This window comes from Manis pentadactyla, chromosome 12 (assembly GCF_030020395.1).
Source record: "Manis pentadactyla isolate mManPen7 chromosome 12, mManPen7.hap1, whole genome shotgun sequence".
Taxonomy (NCBI): domain Eukaryota; kingdom Metazoa; phylum Chordata; class Mammalia; order Pholidota; family Manidae; genus Manis; species Manis pentadactyla.
Window position 1 is genome coordinate 30069544 of NC_080030.1, and position 18804 is coordinate 30088347.

General features: G+C 51.4%; 1 long non-coding RNA gene across 2 annotated transcripts; it reads right to left on the bottom strand.

Annotated features, from left to right (window-relative positions):
* Positions 1 to 20: 20 nt before the first annotated feature.
* LOC130680132 (uncharacterized) lies at positions 21 to 18457 on the bottom strand. Of its 2 annotated transcripts, XR_008993167.1 has the most exons (4): positions 18325 to 18457; positions 7319 to 7393; positions 3398 to 3479; positions 21 to 1438 (listed from the first exon to the last, which is right to left on the bottom strand). It is a non-coding gene; the product is annotated as an uncharacterized LOC130680132 (long non-coding RNA). The 2 variants fall into 2 exon arrangements; XR_008993166.1 differs by lacking the exon at positions 21 to 1438 and having other exon boundaries at positions 3322 to 3479.
* Between the last annotated feature and the right edge of the window lie 347 nt (positions 18458 to 18804).

Here is an 18804-nt window from a genome sequence, read left to right on the forward strand (position 1 = left end):
CACCGCACAGCCACTGAAAGAGCTCTGTGTTTTGGGTTTCCATGGACAGCTGCACAGTAGGACGGCAGTCCAGGGAGGTGTGCAGGGACTGGATATCATCTGTAGGCACGTCAGGCTGAGGACTCCCTGGGGCGGTCTGCTCCCTGTCGGCTCTGTCAGGACCCCTGCACCCCCAGGTACCCCAAGGGAACAGCTTCATGCTCTCACTCACTTGCACACTCGCCACCCACCAAGTCCAAGAGCGGCAGCTGGGCGTGCGCCTGTTCCCCAGGCAGCACGGGGCCCTCTCGGGAGGCTCTGCAGAAAGTGCCCCTCTTCCTCCCTGTGGGCCAGGGGCAGCCACGCTCCTTGGACACTGGTGGCTTGGACGGTCCATCTGCTTCTGGGGAGTGACACGTGGGAGAAGGGTCACTGAGGCTGCCTTGGCTCCCCCAGGGTTTTGGGGTACGTGTTCTGGGCTGCTGGGTGTTCAGGCTGCCTCTCTCCTCCCTTGCATGGACTGTCTTGGAGGCCACGTTTCAAGTGGCCTCATGACAAGATGGGTCTGGAGTGTTGGGGGCACACTGCCCTGAGACCCCATTGAGAAATGGCCCTTCCAGTGTCAGCTCACCAAAACCTGGGCTTGGTGGCTGCAGTATGAAGTGGGGGTGTGCATCAACCCTTCTCCGAGTGGGGTTCTGGCACCAGGAGCTTGTGGAAATGCAAATCCCAGGCCCTGGCCCTGTGGCAGACTGCTGGGGTGGCATCCTGCAGGGGCTCCTGTGGGCACTGCCCTGGACTTTAATGACTGATAAGATATTCAGATCCTTGCAGTACGTGCATTATTTTCCTTAAGTGACTGCAAGCGCTTTATATACTGGCTCGTAACTGTCTTTCTAAATGGAAATCACACTTATGGTCTTGGTCATGATGAGAGCGTCATACTCCCAGGTGCCAGTACGTCCCACCTTTCTTCCTGTGTCCATCTTCTTTAACCAAGCGTTTTCCTCCCTCCCATGCCAATTTCAACAGCCTGGGATCCCTGTGGTCTCTCGGCTTTGGGTCCCAGGTCCTCCGAAGCTGTGGTTCCAGCTCCCGCCCTCAGGATCTGTGTGACGTCTAGACCCCTGCAGGCGTGCCGACTTTCTCCTCTCACAACTGGCTGAGCACCAGAGGCCACCAGGGCTGCCGCAGGTCGGGTTTGCGGTCAGGGCCGCGGTTACTATCAGCTGCGGTCTGGAAGAGTGGGCACGCACGGAGGAGGCCTGCTTCACCCTGAGCCTCGGGCCCCTCCCGACGAGTCACAAGCTCTGGCAGCCATGGACAGGCCCAGCCGGTGGGAGGGTGGGAGGCGCCCGGTGTGGCCCCGCCCTCAGGCCACCGGGGATACTCTTCTCGGAACAAAAAACTCTTTAATCAGCTAAGTGTACCTATTTTAGGAAAGCAGACTGAAGCACATCTAAGGCAAAATAAAACATCAAATTAAACTGGTACTCTTATGGGGCCTGGTTGACTTGTATCTCTAACAGCTTTACTCTGAAATAATCAACTGTTTTGAAATAATCAAATGGAGGTTCCTGAACTTTTCAACACACAGCATTCCATTATTTATTATACCCTCATGGACTCCAAGACTGTAAAATATTTTATCTACCAAGTCAAATTTATGAAATAAAACTTTATTTCCCTATCTCGGTGAGATGTGACAGCTAATCAGAACTTTCATCAGGAGGAGATAATAACACGTCATGGTGGGCAGGGACATGGGACAAGCGTCATGGTTAGATTTCCTGTGTGGAGAATGCCAAGATATAAACAGTATAGTGAGAGCAGAGGGACCCCATCTGAAGGCTAAGATTCCATTTTAACAACCAGGGAGTTAGGTTCCTAACATATTCTTTACTAATCAGCCACCAACCTATCTTAAGGCAGGGCAGGCAGCCCCAACTGCTATGTTCCTGGTGCTGGAGGATCACCACTATCTTGGAGAGGAACAGGATCAATAAATCCCTTGTGTTAAGTTTATCTTACAGGATATCTAGAGGACTGACTGTGGGTGGTGGCACAACGTCTCTCACGGAAGAGAGAGATCATGAGACCATTGGTCAAGCCTACCTCAACCCTCCCCAGGGCCCACCGCCCTTTGCCCCATCCTTGAGAGCCTTAAAAGGCAGAATCCTAAGCCCTTAAGCACGCCCCTCTCTGAGGCTGCCCACATTCCCTTTCTTCATGTGTGTACTTTGCCTTAAAGACCTCTTCTTACTCAACTTACTGCATTTTGTCTCTGTGCTCTTCTAGCAGTAAGCATGTTTGTTACTTTGCTATCATATTTTCTAGGCATAAGCACAAGTCTTCACTCTGTTCCTGTTTTATGTCAGACACATAGGGAGGGGTTGCTGAGAGCTCTGATTTGGGCTTGTAAGTTCCTGTCACCTGGGGAACTCGGACAGCACTGCAGCGGTAAGATCTGCTCTTTGGTGGCCTGCCTGAAAATCTCTTTTCTTTGCTTTGGGGAGTTCTCGGAACATATTGTCACTCCATCCAGTGCTCTGCGGCTCCCCCGAATCCTGGGGTGGTAGGGACTTAGTTCCCACACTGTTCAGATTCAAGCAGATGCTGGATTCCAGGGGACTCTGGCTTCAGGAGTTGGCAAGGGATCTGCCCTGTGCTGAGCAGGAGTTTAGTTGTCTGTCTGTTCCACTTTAGACTTTCTGAGGGTTCAAAGTTATCCGGTGCACTTTTTATCCCTTGTGCTGTCTGCAGTGCCCAGCATGTAGAAAAGCCTTGTAAATTTTGTTGATAAGAATGATAACAGAGGTCAGTCTAGAAGGATGTGGTGTCAGCAACTGGGGCCAGAGGGAGACAGGAGAGGATGTAAGGCAGGAAGAGTCCCCAGCTGGCATCTTATTTCATGCCTGTGAAAGGCAGCAGAATGCCTTTTCAGGGTCAAAGGTTCATATGAACATCCTGATACCAATGCCTGAGGGTGTCACGGTGTTGTATGTGCAGTTGATGAGTTGAAGCACATGCAAATTCACTCATGAACATGGCCGACCTTGTTCCTCTCCAGGTCTCCTCAACTTGTGATTAGGAAACAAAGAGGTGAGCCGTGTCCTATGCTCAGACTCGCTGCGATGGACACGATGCTTAGCGAGGTGAGGCTCGCCTATGGCCGCTTGATCAGAAAACTAGAGACTCACAATTGCATACTGAGGGTTCCAAGGCTCTGGGCCATTGTGCTCTGCAGGACACCTGCAACACTGTACATTATGATTTCATGCCCAAGGCTCAAAACATTAAAACCCTACTTTGGAAATGAGGAGATTTAAACACTTGTCCATGACGAGATACTACGATTTATTATTCTGTTTCTGGAATACATGGTTTTGACCACCCAGACATTTTCCCAACTGATCACCTTCTGTAGAATTGTCAACCAGCTGCAGTTCATCCCTGAGTCACACGGTCTCCAGGCCTGTCTTCTGTCCTCAGTGGATGAGCTTCAAACCAGAGAAACATGACATATTCAGTGACCAGCGCCTTGTCTGAGCTACATGAATATTTCTGTCTATAAATCCAGCTTAAGTCTGAAAGAGACTTTGAAGCCAGTGCACAGCTCACACTGGGAACATGATGAAGCAAAACTCTTGAGAGTCAATCAAGGCACGTCGGCTCCATCGATTCAGGCTTACCTGGGCTCTGGAGTTGCCACTGAAGATAAGAAGACAGTGGTTATGCAAAACTTGGGGGAGGATGCTCTGAACCCCCCATCCACCATTCTCACCCCATGTGTGACTTGAGTTCTGGTCATGCTACAGCCTCTCCTCCATGTCTGAGCCTTGAGAGTTGACTGAGCAGGAAGGACACTCACTGGCTGATGATTCAGTGACTTGCATCCCTGCTGCTTCTCTCCATGGACTTGGGCAGCCGTGGAAGTTCCCAGTACAGATGCCATGCAGAGCAGGCACTTTGCAAATGCTGAATAAGCACATGAGCCCAGACTGGCAGCTTCTCCCCAGGGGCCCCTTCTACACAGCAAATGTGGCCAGATCCTCTCACCAACGCATGGATCTCCAGGGTCCCTCTTTCCAAACACCGCCCAGGAAAGCCACAAGCTACCTCAGTTCTGCCACATTCCGACGTGGCTGCTGCTCAGTGTCCGGCAGCGTTGTGGGAGTTATGTCTTTAGCCCTGATTCTAAGGCATGAAATCACTAGGCAAGAAAACAGAGATGAAACCTATCTGGGGATCAGGAGCACAGAAGGGCAGCCAGCTGCCCTGCCGATATGCTGCTGGAAGGCACCTCCTCTGGAGCAGCTGAAAGTTTCATTGGGAGTACATGGCACTTGGCCACAGAGCAAGCCTATGGCTCTCACCAAGCAGTGAGCAAACAATGAAAATTATCATCTTGCTAAGTGATTCCTCGAAGACCAGGAGGGCCACTAACCAAGCGAATGGGAAGAAACGTCAGGATTGCAGCTTTATTCCAGGATCCCCTGCTGACTCTGGCTGCTGAGGACAACCTGACAGTACTTTTCTCCAAGAAGTAACCGTGTTGGCAGATTCGGGATAGCGGTGGTGGGTCTCTCCAGGGAGGAGTCAGTGGACAGGAGAGTAGCCAGCAGCACGCAGAGTCCCAGCTGCGCCCACCCTCTCTGCTGCAGGAAGCAGGCAGACAAAGTGGGGCTCTCCCTGGGTCCCCTGCACATCCTAGAGCATTCTAGAAAAGCTCCATCCTCTACCTTCCTTCTCTTACTGGAGAAATAACTAAGGATCTCTTTCAAGTTTTATCTTAAGGATAGAATTTCAAGGCAAGTGTGCCATAGGAATTTCTAGTATTTGTGGTCGTAACACCTGGAGCATTTAAACAGTGGGTTTCCATGTGATAAATCTGTTAGAGGGGTGGGCATGCCCTTTGAAAGGGGGTGGTGGGCGTGGCCCTCGCGAGGGGTGGGCGTGGCCCCCATCCGTCACTGCCAGCACAGCACCGCAGTTCCACGCTCACTGCCACCAGCAGGTCCCTGAAGAGCTCTTCAGCAGTGCTGGGGATGCTCCTGAGTCACCGTGGGATTCGCCCCGCAGGACAGGCGAGTCCTCGGAAGGCACACCCAGCACGGTGTGGCTCTTCCCACTGCCTGTCTGTCTGTAAGCCATGACGCCAATGTTGTCCCTGGAATTCAACACAGGTCTCACCCAGCACAGAAAGCACACACTGGGTCTCCTGCCACACCTGGGTTCTAAGAAAATCTCCCTTGTGTGATGAGCTTGAATGTGTCTCCCTTTGCCCGCGTTCATCTGTCACTTATGAATCAGTCCTTCACAGACCACACCTGTCTTTTCATACGCCACCCCTCCTGCTATGTGGTCATACAATATCGGACTGGACCACATTCACATTCACACCCAGCGTGCATGTCCCCAACACCTGTCTCCCCTTCCCCGGTCCCTGCACCCCTCACAGCTACACAGGGCTCCGACCCGAGTGGGGCCCCTCTGAAATTCCGCGCCCAGCTTCCAGCGTGTGGGGCAGCCCGTGGGAGCCCATCCCCACAGAACCGGGCTTACAGTGCTGGGTTAGACGATACACTAGTTTGTGTATTTTCTTTTGGTGTTTTAAAATGCTTTCTCCCATTGCATGTGTGATGGTTGGCATTGCTGACAATCGTTAGTTAGGAATGTAATTCATATACTGTTGCTACCCAAGGAACTTGGGGTTTTCAAATGCAGAACCAGCCAGCACCCTCTCTGGGGCAGCTGGGCCACCCCCTGTAATCCCATAGCATTAGGCTCTCTCACTGCAGTTTATTTCACAGGGCACCTAGGCACCAACAGGCCCTGTATTTTCTTCCAGCTGTGTTTAGTCCAAAACATCAATGGAAGATTGGAGACATTTCAAAGAATATTTGAAATAAACTCACCATGTGAACGTATATTCTTGGCCCTGAAGGTGCACTTGTGCCCGGCCCACTGGCCCAATGCTCAGTCGGGACTCCCATTAGCACCCCCTGGGGAGAGTAAAGCGTCCGTCCAGGCGTGGCCCTTCCTTGGAGATTCCAATCTAATTGATCAGCTTAATCAGATTGATTCTTTAACCTGGTGAACTTCTGGCCAAGTCAAGCAAATGCTGTTATTTTGATAAAAGGACTTTGGAGAGCGCTCTGATTGACTGGGACCTTCAAGTGACCCAAAAGCTTAGAGACCAGGACACACGCAGTCCAAGCTCAACTAGCCCATTCAGTCAAAAGACAATGCAAACCGTGTGTTAGGTCAGAAAGTGGTCAGAGGGCAGTGAGCTATCGCCCTGTTTTTGCCTTCCAGAATTGAAAAGTCTCAGTTATTTATAAAAACACTGCACAGCCTTCCGTCTCTCTTACACCTTCCCTGAGCAGATAGATGCAGGGGCCCTTGCAGGGTGGGGGGCGGGGGGGATCTCTGACTGTAGCAGATGAGTGAGCTCTTAAGGTGCTTTCAGATCATTCCAGGATGCAGGGAGGAGAGCAGCAGCTTAGGACTTAGAATAATGCCATATGTTTCATCTTCACAGCTGGCAAGAATCTTTTGACCGCAATACTTGTTTTACTTCTGGAGTTTGCTTCCTTAAAGATGGCTACTTGAAAACAACCAAGAAGGAGCCTCTCCTGCTGTTTTCAGTGGAGGAACTTTTTCAGATGGACACGAACTCCCAGAGCTCTGGGGGAAGGGTTGGAGCAGAAGCCCCGTCACTGTCTCACTGTCGGGGGATGGCAGCGGCAGCAGCGGGGGCTGTGCAGGGGCCTCCGTGAACACAGACACATCTTGCTCGGGGTGCACCGCAGCCTCCTGTGCCGGACCGGGGTGCAGACACCCCCACGCAGGACGGTGGCTCACCGGGTGTCTGCCAGGCAGACAGACCCGGCTCGGTCCGCCGCGAGGAGAGGGCCTTGGCGCCCCTGCTCTGACCCATCGCATCTGAGGTCACAGGGCGGCTCATTCCCACAGGCCCTGGCGCCTCCCTGTGCTCTGACATTCTCACAGATGGAAAATTCTCCCACAGGAGAAGAATCCTGGAAGGACAGCAGCTGCTGCCCATCATAGGCCCACACACGTGACTCAGATGCCCTTTGGACCCCGAGGTGCACGTGCTCATGCAGCTGCTGTTCCTCAAGCTGTGCCCGCTCCTCTCCCCAGCAGGAGGAACACTCCCTGTTCAGGCCCTGAACGCGCGCTGGATACGGGTCTGCTCCACAGGCAGATGAAGCGCTCAGTCTCCGATGCTATATTCTCATCCTGTTGCACAAATGCAATAGACTTACATTTACATGTAACTAAGATAATGAACTTTAAAAATATTTTAACTCACCCATCTGAGAGAGATGTAAGCAGGGGGCATACATCTCCACGTGCCACCCTCCATGACTCTGCTGGACCGTGAACGCTGAGAGGCAAAGTGAGGATGATGCATTATGAGAAGAAAAAGAGATTGACTTCAGCATCCAAACACAGCAACCTGGAGCAGAACAGCCTCCTCAGGTACTTCCCACGTAAACCCCAACACAGTCAAGCCTCAGACATTTTACAATAAAAGGTTAATTATTTTTCAAGCTAACAGAGGTTAAGGAAAGTGAACAATTGCTTCTCCTGTTAAAAAATATAATAAGCACAAACAGTTACAAATGCAAAGCAGGAACAAAAAGCAAGAGAAAAGAAAGGACACCATGTAATTATCCTGTGAGTGAGTTAGTGCCACTTAAGTGGTCCAACGACAATGGAAAAATCCTACTCTGGGCAACATTTGATACATAATATTTAATGTTCATGTTCAAACCCTTGAAAATACTGTTTCCCTGGGTCCCAGGCCAGCTCAGCAGAACATTCCTACACAGAATGGGACTGGAATGCCGGCTGGAAGGGGTGTCAGGGGGCACAGCTCTGTGTTACAAGCACATGCAAAGAAAACGCAGGAGAAAGTAACTCCAGACAGTGACCTCACTGCACCACAGACAAAACCGGAGCACAACTGACAAGCAGAGTCGACGCCAGCACACCAAGTGTATGACATGAATCCTGGTGCTTAGTTAGGCCTGAATTAAATGTGCTTTGATTTTAAGCTTAGTTTCCTGAAACACAGGTTTTTGTTTAGCTGGAAACACATTTTTCTCTTCTTTCATTTTCAAAATGTGTCATAACACCCAGTCGAGTCACATCATCTCTGGAAGCAGGGTTAATTTTTAACTTCAGGAGCATTCCTTATTAAATGTTGCTTATCATGCATGTTGAGAGGGCATTTTGAGCAAGTGAGATGATGCTGAGCTCTACATATTTTTAAATTTTTCATCCAAAAAAAAATCACTGAAATTTGAGAGCAAGAACTGAGAATGTGTCCGGTTCACGCCTCGCCCAGCTTCCCCAGTGACTCTGTCTGCACCATCCGCCCCGCTCGGCCTCCTGAGGGTGACCTCCTGCTGGCTTCACCTGTACAGTATCGCTAAAGGAAGCTGACACTTCCAAAAATCATCACAGTCTTACAGCCATCACACTTTAAAAATCAACAGTAATCCCTTAATATCATCCAAAAAATCAGTCAATGTTCATATTTCTCCAGTTCTCTGCTATGTGAACTTTTCCTGTCAGTTTTTAGAAGTCATGATTCTGTTAACAGAAATCGACATGACTGTTGTATTAAGAAGGTCTATTCAGAGTCTTACTGAGGACCACGACCTGGGAGTTTGGGAACGGCTCCAAAGCCTGGGGTCGGTGAACAGCTTATGTACCTTTTACAGCCGGGGATGCATGCTGGGAAGAGGCCCCACCAATCAGGACATGAAGCGGCACGTCCCAGATGCATCTGGCTGGTGCCTTAAGCAAACAGACTGCGCGCATTCCAAACCCTGTGGGAGAGGAGGCGAGGACTAGGCTCGTCTGCCGTTCCCAGGAGTATCTACCAAGGTGCGAGGAAAAGACGCCCCCCCAGGGCCAAACCCTCTGTGCTCTCCAGGCCACTGGTCTCCTTGGCTGCGGGTGCCCAGCTGCACGGAAGCCTCTCATTCTCACTTCCTCTCTGTGCCTTTGCCCATTCTGTCCTTTCTCTTCCTCTCTGCCTGGTCAGCTCCTGGTTCACACACCAGCCCCTCGCAGCCCCTCTGCACCCTGTCCCAGGCTCCTGGGCCTCGGCCGCCCCCTGCCCCCCACGCCATCTCCATAGCAGGAACTGTCCAGCCTCACCAACACCCGTCTTGCCTGTCAGTAAATGCTTTAACTTGAACAACCATATGTAGAAATTAATACAAATATATTGGTAGGCACGTCACAGCATAAAAACGCCACCAAGAGCCCCTCAGCATCCTATGCATAAATTAACTTAAAACAATAAAAATCCCTTATTATTTTCATTGCATGTTGGGTCAATGGCTGTTACTTCTACTTTGCCTTTTTAAAAAAATAACATTTTCTAACCCTCTGAGGAAACAATGGCTTTCTTCTGACCCTGGGCCCATTTGTATTTCTCCTGAATAGTAAGGAGTGGCCTTTCCCCTTCACACACATTTATTTTTAAAAAGAAGTGCCAAAACAGCTGAGATTTTCTTTCAGAATTGGAATAAAATATTTTGACATTCATCATTTCCATAAGAAGCTGCTATAAAATAAATGTTATGATTTCCTAAGACGCATATGCTCTTTTATAAAGTGAGACAATCCTGAATCACAAACAGGATTAGCCAGAATTAATTCTCATGGAGATTTATTGAATACTTCCTTCTCATATACAGTGAGTCACACAAGTCCTTCATTCCCTCTCTGGTTCTGCCCAGACGCCATGGTTTAGACCCCCCTCCAGGCAGGGGGGCGCCTCCACGGACCACAAGAGTCCCAGGGAGTCCTCACTCTGAATTAACCGTGATCTTCCCCAAAACAATGCCTGGATGGGCCCTGGGGGTCCTTCCGGTCCTGCCCAGGGTCCCCCTTGGTTCACCCGAGCAGCAGTGGGAACATCCAAAGATGGGGGCTTCCCTGCAGTGAGGCCGGGGGCTGACGTCTCGTCAGCAGCATTAGGAGCCGGGAGGCAAAGCACTGAGAGGAAAACAGCTCTGCCTGAATTCCGAACCGCAGATAAAGGTCATTCACAGCAAAGTCTGACAGTCCCCTACTCGCAGAACATCGCATGGAACTGCTGGAGGGTCCACTTCTGGGACGCAGGCTCAGCCGAGCAGGGGGACCACATAGGTCAGAGCACACCACGCGAGGTCTGAGAAGCTGTGTCGTGGCATGTCTCTGTGGGTTGGCTCGGTGCCCAGCCCCGCTGGCTGTCTCTTGCTCTCACGGACAGAAATCCGAGCCAGGCTGGGCTCTGTAGCCCTTCTGTTCATGATCACTGAGGTCGCTGGGCCCCAGTGGGTAATCTGTGGGCTGAGAATCCTGGACCCTAAGGGGAATGCAGGGGGGTCGCGAGGGGCCTCCTGGGGTCCTCCCCAGCTGCAAGAGCCGCAGGAACCGGACACTGCACAGCGGTGCGGGCCGGAGGCGTATGCCACCAGAGAGGACATGGAGGCCACCGGGTACAGGTGCAGCGCGTCCCTCAGCCCTGGTGCAGGGAGAGTGTCACAGACCTGTCGGCCACCTGTGACCTCCCACACATGGACACAGCCCGACTTGGTCTCCCAGGTCCACCGCGTGGCTCTCGCAGAGGGTTCTGTTTGGTTAGTACAGTGGGGTAAATGGATGGAGCGGCGCACAGCTGGAGCAGGGGCGGATCCCCCTGGTCAGTGGGGTACAGAGGGGGCAGCACACAGCTGGAGCTGGGGTGGGGCCCCCGTCAGGGGTCAGTGGGGTAAACGGAGGGGGCGGCACACAGCTGGAGCTGGGGTGGGGCCCCCCAGTCAGGGGTCAGTGGCACTGCCTCCCGTCTAACAGCCGAGGGGCTCTAACTAGACAGTGCAGAAGGTGTAGGCAATGACCCCTGTAGGGTCCTTTTCTCACTGTGGAGTAAGACAGAAACTGATTACCATGCTACTTTGTTAGAGCAAATGCACCTGCTGAAAATGTACGTTCTTACCGATTCCTGCAGTCTTGTTCTCACAGTTGAGAGGAGTGTTAAAATCTGTGATTAAAGTTATGATTTGTTTATTTCTCTTTTGCATTCTATCTGTCTCACTTATTTTGGAGCTGTTAGTACATTTTGGACTGTTTCATCCTCTTTCTGATGATCCACTTATTGTCAGGGAATGACCCTTTTTTTCCCAGTAATACTACTTAGCTGAAATACATTTTGACTGATATTAACATAGCTACTCACCTTTCTTTCTAAAAAATTGGTTTAATAGTTTACTTCATTGATTCAGGATCCATACATCACAACTGACTGATATGTCTTAATGTATCTTTGAAAAATTTATTGTATTTTTAAAATAATTGATATAGAGTGCAATTCACTTTTTGGTGCTACAGTTCTCCCAGTAATGACAAGTGTGTAGCAATGCCACCACCGGAATACAGCAGAGCAGTCACTCCCTGCCCGACTCACTGGGCTGGCTTCTTTGCGGAAACCCTTGCCCCTCCCCTGCGCCCAGCTGGCACTGGTCCCTCTGACTCCCGCTTCCCATCCCATCCCTGGGTCAGTCCTTCCAGGAATGTTCACAAAGGGACTCATGCAGATCATAACCTTTTGCATCTGGCTTCTTTTGCTGAGCATGAAGCACTGAGACTCACCATGATGTGCTTTGCTCTCATTTCCTGCTGAGCAGGACGCCTGCAGGGGCACACCCCACCTTGCTTGCCTGTGCACTGCTGAAGGGTGCTTGGCACCTCCAGGTTTTGGCAGTCACGGAAAGCCACTAGGAACATTCACTTACATATTTTGTGTACACGTGTGTGTTCACCTCCCTTGGGTAAATACCAGCAGAGGGACTGCTGGGTCACATTGTGAGTGATGTTCAGTCATAAAAAGCTGCCGGACAGTCTTCCAAAGTGGGCACCCAACCTCCCCCGGCAGCATGATGGAGCCTTCTGGCTGCCAATGCTGGGCATGGCCGGGCCAGTCTGACTGGGTTCTGGGCCTCCTGATTGGGTGGTGGGATCTCACATGCGCAGCTGCACTCCGCAAGGACCTAGTGGTGTGGGCGCCTCCCAGGTGAGATGTCTGCTCAGGTGTTCTGCCCACTTGCTCATCGGGTCCCCTGTTCTCTTCTTTTCCAGAGTCCTCTGTACGTTCTGGGTATGAGACCATTGTAGGCTACGTGAAACCTGTGTGTGTGGTTTGTCCTTTCATTTTCTTAACAGTAACATGCACAGAACACAAATTTTTAGTTTTGAGAAATTTCAATTTTTCGGTAGCCTTCTATGGTTCATGCTTTTGGCAGCATTTCTAAGACTTCCTCTTGTTTTCTTCTAAGAGGTTCATGGTTTAATGCTTTAGGTTTAGATTCCTTTCCAGTTAATTTTTGCAAAAGGTGTGATATATGGATGAAGGTGTGTTTCATCTCTGCACATGGATGTCCAGCTGTTTCAGCCCCACTTGTTGAGTAAACATCTATTCTCACAGAATTGCCTTTGCACCTTTGCAATTAGTCAAAATGACAAGATAAATTCTATCTTTTATTAATCAAACCCTACTGCCAAATTTCTATTTGTGTTACTTTGCTGAACATCTCATCTTGAAAGCACTTACCTTTCAAAATTACACGTCTAATTAATCAAGGGGTGACCAGGTCGATTACACTTCCCCAGGTCCGTTTCCAACAGAAAAGAGCAAGCACAGTGGTAAGACCCTGGCAGGACTGCACAGGGCAGAGGCTGGCAAAGCACAGCCCCCGTCTGATCCCGTCTGCCACCTGCTTTTGTAAACAAAACTCGAATAGAACACAGCCATGCCCTGGTGTACAGTTTGTCTACCGTGGCGTGTTACCCAACAACACAGAGCCACGTGGCCCTCAAAGACTGCATTTACTCTCTGGCCCTTTAGAGAAGTCGGCCAACCTGATCCCGAGAAGAAAGCCCATCTACAGTGGGATACACCAGAGTCCTTGTCTGCAGGAGACCCGGGTTCAACCAGCCGGGTTCCTGACTCTAGAGGCACAGACATGTCAAGTGAAGTGTGGTAAGGCTAAAGAAACCACACCTCAGACACTTGTAATTTAAGTATAACTGGTGGAACCAAAAGGTTTGTTTTTAAAACATATCAACTTTTGATCTTGCTCAACTGTTTTCAATGATACCCCATGCGGGCAGAAGCAAAGGCAATTTCCATCAAGAAATGCACCATGAACTGCGTCTCACCTAAGCAAAGAAAAAAATTAATGTGTTCCAATTCTAAAACAAAGTGCCGATTCATGAAGAAACAGCGCTATGGGAAGAGGCAAGAAAACATGCCGCGACAGCAGTGGGAACGGCCCACGTTTGCTTTCCCCACAATAGCAGGTGAAGGATGCCAGGGTGGCGCCTTCTCATCCTACTGGGCTTAGAGAGAGACATGTGTGTGTCTCTGCAAAAATACATACATCCAGTAAACGGCCTGCTTAGGCTTCACAGACACGAGCTACAGGGCTCATCAGCCGCTTGTTCTAGAGGAGCTTGTTTGACCTTCATTCACTGCTGAAAGCCCGGTCGTGGGCAGCTGTGTTTGGGGGTATACTGTCGCTTCGACACTGTAAGGTCTCCCTGGTGTTGAATGATGTCACCAGAAGGCGACCTCTGCCTCTTCATGGTCAGAAGAGATGTGTTCTTGGATCGCAGGTGGCATCTGGGTAAGGCGCGTCATGCGACATCATGTATCAACCTTGGCAGTATGCTCTCCTGTGGGCTGGGCCTTGCGCTTTCCCATGGTGTCTCTGAGCTGGTGCTCCTTCCGGGGGGTCTGCTGCTCGGATCCCCTCTAGTAATGGGCCCCGCCTCCCCCAGTAAGGCTCTGCCTCCAGCCCACACCCTCCCCCTGCCCTTCACATGGCTGCCTTAGTAATAGTTCCAAAATGCAAGTTAGCTGCGGACCAAGTCACTGGAGCCCAAGGAGGCGCAAGGCCAGGGGCCCCCTGCAGCGGGCTTTCACTCCTCTGATGCCTGATGGGGGTTTATGGTATTTTTCACCAAAAAGAAAAACAAGTGAACAATGCTCAGGTTCACAATGTCTCACCCAAAAGCTCCAGGGACACGCATAAGGAGACTAAAAAGCCGGAAGAACAAGTCTGACCCCAAAGGCCCGTGACTATGTGGAGAGTCACCCCACAGTGTGGTCCCCAGACCTCACAGGGTTCCAAGCCCAGCCTCACAGTGTCCCCACCTGTGCAAGGACCTCTTCCCTCCTGACACCAGGCACCCTTCTTCTCACAAATAAGATTTGCTCCCCTTGACCTTTTAAAGTAATTTCCTTCATTGGAATCTTCAAGCTCTTACCCTACAATGCCTCCCCCTTCAGGAGGGGAGCTGCCCGGGACACCCCAGGGGCCAGATCACAGACAGCAATTCCCTTGGAGGGGAGGCCAGCAGGTGGGGGTCACGGAGATGCCCCAGGGTCCATGCCAGGTGACGGATTCATAGATGTTTGGATACTATTAAAAAAAAAATACGCAGGCCTAGATTCTGGATAAATCCCCATATAGACAGACAGACAACCAGATGGTAAAACCCATGCCCACGGACCTCCCACTGTGAGAGACGACGATGGTTACCCTATGAACTGCGGCGGTGGGATGTGCCAGGTGGTCCGTGACTAGGGAGTCCAGGGCCCTCACGGATGTGTGAGCCGCGGAGGTGGGGACACTACCTTGGTGTGTGTTGGCCGAGTGCTTTGGTCCACCTACCATGGTGACACTCAACAGACATTTCAGTCCCGCTGCTCAGAGAGTTGCCAAATCCTCTGATTTTGTCGACACCGCTACAAAAATATTTTTGCCCCGGACTGCATATATTTGCATAAGAATTACTTGAGCCACAGGCTTTGTTACTACATTAGGAAACTCAGGTCAGTAGCTGTGAAACTGGTTTGATCAGGATGCGTGTACGGCAAAGCCAGGCATGACCAGACAGTCCGGCCTTCAGTCTGTGATTGTCAGACAAACACACGTAAATTAAATTAAAAGTGCAAATAAACAACCCTTAAGACAGCCACCGAGAGCTGGGGCCATATCCAGATTTCTCCATCTGTGACTGATTTTATTTATAGGAGGACTCCAAAACTATTAAACATTGAATTAGATAGCAAATTGAAAGAGACGCTGCATCCCACATTTGATATGAACTCAAACTCTCTCGACCTCTGGAAATAAAAACAATATGGGTGCCAGGAGTCGCGACGCCCCGCGCTGAGGCTTGCTTTTTTAGCAGATTCAACGATATGAAGTCCTTTAACAGAGAGGCCCATTAAATGTGAAACAACTTGGATTCTATTGATTTTTTTAAACAAAATCCAAAATGCCCCAGTCAAAAGAAATTTTATTCTATCTTGAGGAGTAAAATACTTTTACAAAGCTCAAACTTCTGCATCTGAAGATGTGCAGGAATTTGTACGGGGCTGGGGACGGCGGTGTACAGGCGACCATGGGGATAAAGGGCAGCTACAGGTAAAGAGCCCACCTGTGGGACTGGGGACGGATGCTGGGAACTTGAGACTTCCTGGGAGGGGCCCATGTGCCCCAGGCCGTGGCCAGTGCGGAACCTCCTATAAAAGGAGGGACTCAACACGATGGTCACAAGGCTCCTTTTAACTCAAATCCCCAACAAGCAGGATTTATTGTCTCCCTTCACTTGACTCAGTAACACTGGTGCTTAAGACAACACACAGTGCATTGGGTGACAGAAGAAAAAATACTTAACAAGGGACTATTCTTTTCCAGAGACTCTGTCAAAGGAATTTTTAAATCCAGCTCCAACAATTGTCTTGATTTCTTTGTAAAATACAAACTGCTCAATCCATTAACTGAAACTACTTTAAAAAGAGCTGCTAAAGGCCTCACAGTGAAGCACGATGCCAGGCCTGTGTGGGAGAGGCGTGGAGATCTCACACCAGGAGAGCTTCTCCTACATGGTCACAGTGACCCAGCCTGTCTGGGACACTGCGTGAAATTCAGAATGACCAACATCAACTACGCTTATGCCTCCCAGACTCATTTTGTCATCATCATAATAAGATGACGCATGAGCCCAACCCATTTTAACTTTTAATCTGTGCCGAGACTTCTAAGCACACAGAAATGGAAGAAATAGTAAAAACGAGCCCTCCTTCCACATTTGTAATCTTTGGCCATCTTGCTTATATGCACTCCTGCCCACTCCCCTCCCATTTCTCCAGCACATTTTAAATCAAATATCAGACAACGTATCACTTGACTTCAGTCCACACATTTAACTGATAGGACATTTTTTAACATGACCACCATGCCATTATCAATCTCACTTTGTAATGTTAATGTCACCTGGTACATATCCTGACTTCTCTGGTTTCCTCCAAATGTCCTGGCAGTTGGCTTGCTCAAGTCACAGTCAAAATGAGGGCCTGCGGCTGCCTTCGGGAGCCTCTTCTGTCCTCTGTCCCCGAGTATCCTGCTACTGGTGCTACTGATTCGTAAAGGAAACCGTATCTTTGCCCAGGGAAACGTCCCACATTCTCAGCTGGCTGACTGCTCCTTCTGTAAGATGACAACCCTGAGACTTAATGAGATGAGGCTCAGTTCTGGAGGAACGTGTCCTCATCAGTGGGGCTGTGCCTGACCCGCTGCAACCCATCTCTGTGTCCTAATGTCTGAGTGCCTTGCGTTCAGTGAAAATTATGTGAGCTTAGGGATCCAGAGAGCTTCCTGAACCTTCTATAAGCAAAAGCCTGTCAACCCTAATGGCCTAGCACATCCTGAGGACCACTACCTAGAGGCATCAGGGTTTCAAAAGGTGATTTTCTGATTTTATCACTTGCTCTGAATTTATTAGCCACAATATTTTATAATGAAACATTGCCTTCACCAACTATTCATTCACCCTACAATGCATTCCATACAGAAAGTGTCACAAACGCTTAATTCCGTCTCTTGATGATTTTTTAGAGTAGTGGGGCTGACGCTCTTACACTCAGCAAAGGCCACCAGTAAGCCCTGAAGTCATGGTGGTCATGAAGGGTTCTGCGGTCCTGGCGGGTCCGGCTCAGCGCCCGCCTCAAGCCCCGCCCTCCGCGGGTGCCCCTGGAGGTGGCCTGTGGCCTGTGGGCACGACCCCGCAGCCTCCGGTGCTCCCAGCCACGGCCGGGGCCTCCTCGGACCCGCCGGCGCTTCCAGAGCCAGCTTCTGGCCCCCGCCGCCCGAGTCTCACTGCCTTTTCCGTAGATAAAGCCAAGAAACATTCAGGTTTTAAAGAGAAAACAAAATCATGAGTTTAGAGTGAATCTGCCTCAAATGTAATGTAGTCAACTTCGCTTCATTAGTTTCACATTTCTATTTCCTGTGCCGCAAGGTCTGCCTCTCAGTGCTGATCTGGGGCCTGGGCCCGGCTGAAGGAAGCTCGGCCGGAGTCCCACAGCCCCGGGTCCCGAGGCAGCCCCGCGGGGAAGCGGCGGAGGGGGACGCCACCGACCCTCCGTCTCCGGGCCGCCCACCTCGTCCTCCTCGTGCTCCGGGGTCTGCTGCGCCGTCTCTTCTTCACTCTCTGGACCCCCTCGAGTGCTTCCCGCCCCCCGTGCCCTCCGCGCCCCCCGCCTTCCTGCGCCCGCGCCCCCCGCCTCTGGCCCATCGTCCCTTTCGCTTTCCCCTGAAACGCTTTGCCTAAAACTTGAGACGCCTTTTTGTGGCCCGTCTGCGGGGAGTAACGTAAGCACCACCCACACGGACGCGCTGCAGTGGAATCTTGGGGTGGCCGGGGCCGGGGAGACGTCGCCCCGAAGTTTGTGCTTCCGGGTCCGGGTGTTTGCAGGTGATCACGACCCCAGGAAAACGCAACGCGTTTCAAGACAAAAGCCAAGTGAACACCGATGTCATGAGAGCCTGAACTGAAGCGGGGGGCCTCTCGCGGGCGCCGGAGGCGGCCCGATGGAGCGGTGAGGATGGGCCCTGCCGCGCGTCGGCGACGGGCACACTGTCCCACGCTCCCCGCGTCCTCCCTCCGTTCACCGGAGTCATGCAGCCCCGCGTGGCAGGGGGCCGCCCGCCCGGGCCGCACGGCGGGTGAACGGCGCCGCAGTCAGCAGGTGCCGTTAGAAAGCGCGTCCGCCGACACGCTGCGCTCTCGGAGGCCACTGCCAGAGCTCGTCGTGCCAGATGCACCCGTAGGTGCTCCCAGAGCCAACGGCCCCGCCACCAAGGTGCACTGGGCACTAAGCCAGCAACGGGAGAGGCTCGCAGGAAAACTCCGACCACCACTGGAGAGACGAATTGTGTTAGAAGTTCTCTAAGTCAGAATTACCCGCTGAGTCAATGCTGGTTACCCGGCTGCTCCCGGGGGCTGCCAGCAGGTGAGAGAGGAAGGCCCCCTGACGCAGAGGGGTGGAGGTGGCCGGAGGAAGCCTGACGCTGCCGGCAGCCAACCCCGCCACACATTCCTCACTGCTCAGGTATGGGCACTGCATGGGCGCTGCACTCCCGACGGCTGCCAGCCAGGCGGCCTCACCCCGGAGACAGCCCTTCCCCAGGGCAGGAGAACGCCCTGCCTGGGGACCAGGGAAGGAGAGCAGAAGCACGGGAAATCACTGCCACTCCTGTATTTATTTTTCCCTAGAATGCTCACACACACACACACAAACACCAAAAACAAAGTACCTGTTTGGCAGTAAGGGCTGGATAGGACAGTGAGCTCTGATGTCCCCCTGGGCTCCTACAACAATAAGGGGAGTTTTACCTTAAGCACAAGCAACACAGAGCAGAGGAGCCGTTCCTGAAGAGAATA